Genomic DNA, 4,250 nt, shown 5'->3' on the forward strand with positions numbered 1-4,250 from the left:
TATATTAATTGAAATTAAAACAACTAGAATACCAGTGTTCTCGATACACTTGAATTTTTTCTATAATTTAATCTTAGAGAGCGACATGAAAGAAAAATGGCTCCATGACTCCATTCCTGTTCAAGAGTTGCCAAACACTCTCACATGGCAAATTAGTAGGAGAGATGACGACATATTGGCTTGGTTAAAAGAAGTCAAAATAATATGTTTGGTTTAACTTTCCTTTTAAAAAGAATAAAACTTTATAGTTACACATGAATCTACTCTTACATAATATGTTTTAATACATAATAATAATATAATTATAATTAAATAAATAAAAAAAAATTCATGGTCTCATTCATTGCGAAAATTAAATACGTAAGTAGTTTGTATAAAAAAATTAACAAGTAACTTTAGATAGTATAATACTAGTACTAGATCATAAAACTCCTTTTAATTTACCTTCGGACTAATGAATTTCATATGATTAACGGAAAGATTAAGCTAATCTCGAAAGCAATGTTAGATTTTAGAGAAAGTTGAAGGGGGTATGACAATAACGATGATGACGACACGTCGACACACCTAATTATCTGTACGGGCAGGCAAGTTCAACGGCAAAATTACTTTTGACTTTGTACACCCACCATTTGCATTCTATTCTTTTTTCTTTTGACTTTCAACATATTGTTACTAGCTAGGGTTTTTCTTAACTTTGGGCTAAATTTTTTGGAGGAATTTTTATTTAAATAAAAATTTTTTTCAACCAAATTGGGTTGGTCTGTAATTAGTTTATTAGCTCGCTTAAACAAGTGTCGAATGATCGAATCTCACTTTGTGCATACAATAATCTATTGGTCAGCTACAAACCCTTAAATAAAGTTCAATATTGCGACGGATTAATCTTTAACCTGTCGAGTTGAGAGATATTGTAAAAAAAAAAAACATAAGAATTATGTTTATGCGTATCATTTATTAATTTCCCAAGTAGTGTTATTTTATAGACATATATTGTAAAATTAAGGTGGAAAATCATATTTTGCAATGCCAATAAAATAGTTAAATTATACAATTTTTAGTCTTTAATCTTTTATTGATATTTATGTTTTAAAACTAACAGTGAATAAATAAATCAATAACTTAAAAAGTAGATTCGAGTTTAAATTTTTATGCCATCTTAGAGAGGACTATAAATTAGAATCAGTTTTCAACATTAAAAGTTTCAGTAATTATATATTAGATTGCAATGAATTAAATTTTTTTTTAATAAATTATAGTTGTTCTAAGAAGATTAAGGAAATTTATTAGGATAAATTACATTAATAACCTTCTCATCAATTTATTAGGTGACAACAATATTACACATATAGTACCCACTAATTTATAAAGAACATCATTAATATTATATTTTATAAAATACAAAAATGCTATATAGCCTAAATCTGATTAGAGTCACTAGGCGAAGTTAGTATATATAAACACAATTAATTTGTAAATGAAGAGGTGCATAATAATAGCTAATCATATATTTTAAGATTATTTAAATTTTTTATGTTTTTAATGTATAAAAACAATAAATAGCATTAAAAGATTTCATTTTATAGTATATTTAACTTATTTTTTAGGACATATTAGGATAGCAAAACCTAATTTAAATTCATTTAAATTTTTTAAATAAACTTAATGATTTGTCAAAATATTGATGCGAATGATTGTCTAGGATTTAGAAAAGCTATGGTCATTAATTAATCTAAATTAAAAAATTGGAGGAAGACAATCATCCACATAGGATATGAAAGCATACAATGAATTTCATAACACATGGAATGTGACTATTGAAACACATGGACACATAATAAATTAAATGTTGACATTGGTGATAACGCCAATTGAATGGCATTATTATTTATTATAATTTATAAATGATGGCCATCCTCGCATTAATCAAAGTATTGATGGCACTAGAAACTAGAAAACAAACAATATCTCACAAAATTTCTATAAGTTTTCTGTAGTTGGGTGTGGACATTTCAGATATAGAATATTAGAATCTGCATGCACTTCTCTTCAAGATTAGAACAGGGATGATGGGGGGTCAGAGAGTGGAATCTGATTCAATGCAAGTTGCCTTCAAACACCACTCTCTCCTTCACCCCTACATACCTAAGCTAGGGTTTAATTTCACAAGTAAAAGGAGGTCTCTATCTATCACATTTTATAGTTTTTAATTTCATCTTTAATATTCTAATTTAATTTAAACTTATATATATATAAGTATATTTTTTGTCCCTGAAGTTTAGTAAAAATTTTAAAAATATCCTTAAGTTTTATTTTGTTTCAATTTTGTCTTAGAAGTTTTCGATTTGTATCAAATATACCCTTAACGGCTAAATTTTCAAAAAAATTAAGACCAATCTAACAATAATGCATGAAAACCATGCTTGATTTGCTTGTGTTGAGGGTTATTCTTATGAAATTGTTGTTGAATTGGTCTTAAATTTTTTTAAAAATTAGCCGTTCGGGGTATATTTAATGCAAATTGAAAACTTTTAGGACAAAATTGAAACAAAATAAAACTTAGAGGTATTTTTAAAACTTTTGTCAAACTTACACGTGATGGTATTTAGGTATATCTAAGTGTATCCGATGAAGAATTTTTTATTTTTTATTAAGACACGGTTTGGACACAGCAGACACGCATGTCGGACGAGTGTCGTTGAGTGTCATGTCCAAAATGTGTCCTACACGTGGACACAGCAACTCAGCGAAGTGTCCGTGCTTCATAATAAAGCAAACATATTACATGGATGGAATAAACAAATGGTTCATGCTATGTACAAGATCGTTATATTAAAAAAAGGTTGTGTGCATAAAAAGCCAATAGATTTCCACCTCAGGTTAGCAAATCCAAGATAAGAGCATATGAAGTCAAGCAACCATCCAAAAAGAAAAGTAGATAAGTTTTTGGAGCATGCATTATTTGGGACCCTCAACAAAACTGGCATATTCATTCATTGTGACCCCAACTACACTGAGGGAAATGGAAGTTCTTGTAAAGTTGTGAAAAAGTTCTATATATATGGTTTAATTTACCCACAAATTCAAAGAATTCGGATTGGGACAAAGTTTCTTCGTTCCTTCTCATTTGTTCTGCTGAGTCATGAACATTATTGTTGTTGTGGTGGTTGTTATTAATTATTAGCAACTACACCACTATTTAGCGTCGGTTTTGAAAACCGTCACTAAATTTTTATCACCATCTGTCAAGCATCTTGTGGTTAATTAAAAAAAGAGTTAAGTACGATACTAGTTCCTAAGGTATAGGTCGAAAATTTTTTCGTCCTCAACATTTTTTTTGTATACAAAATAGTCCCTAAGGTTTAACTTGGTTTTAAAATTATCCTTAAGGTTTAACTTGGTTTTAAATTTTTTGCGGCGGAAACGGAGGTAGAAGTGGATCGTGATAGCTTCTTCTTGTTCTTCCCTTTTTCCTTTGCAGAAGCAAAAACATTCTTCTTCTCTTATTTTTTTTCTTTTTTTATTTTATAATTTTTTTGTTATAGGTAATTTAGTCCAAAATTTTAAGATTTAAGTAAAAAGGACGAATTTAAAACTTAATTTTAAACCTTAGAGATGATTTTGTATACAAAAAAAGATTGAGGATAAAAAAAATTTTCGAATTATACTTTGAAGACCCTTAAAAAAATTATGATTATAACTACTAATATATTGTTGAAAGTTGTGACTTTAATTTTTTTAATCTAAAATATTTATGTTTAAAGAAGTTTGTGTGACCAAAATGTTACACTCGTTTTGTTCTCTTTTAGATTTTTTCTTTTCCAAATATATTCTTTCTCTTTGTCTTTTTTTTTTTTTAGAAATGCTTCTCATCATTTGTTTCTATTATTGTGCTCTTTTGTTTTTTTTTCCTCCATTTTTATTCTTTCTCTTTACCTTTTTTTAGAAGTGTTTCTCATCATTTGTTTCTATTATATATTGTTCTCTTTTGTCTTTTTTTTAAAATATATTTATCAACAATGTTTAGAAGTTTACAAAATTTTTATTAAGTTACCATTTTTCTTTTAAAAAATTAGTATAATTTTGTAAGTTGCCACATTTTTTTAGTGGGTATAAATAAATTCTGGATGCATAAGTAGCAGGATCCATATTTAAAGCCTACTAGACTCTTATTTATCCTTAGTTCGTTAATTAGGTCTAGAAGTAAAATTTTTTCAACAAAATAAAAAATAATTAGAAATGAATTACTA

The sequence above is a fragment of the Arachis ipaensis genome, chromosome B06 (assembly GCF_000816755.2).
Source record: "Arachis ipaensis cultivar K30076 chromosome B06, Araip1.1, whole genome shotgun sequence".
Classification (NCBI taxonomy): domain Eukaryota; kingdom Viridiplantae; phylum Streptophyta; class Magnoliopsida; order Fabales; family Fabaceae; genus Arachis; species Arachis ipaensis.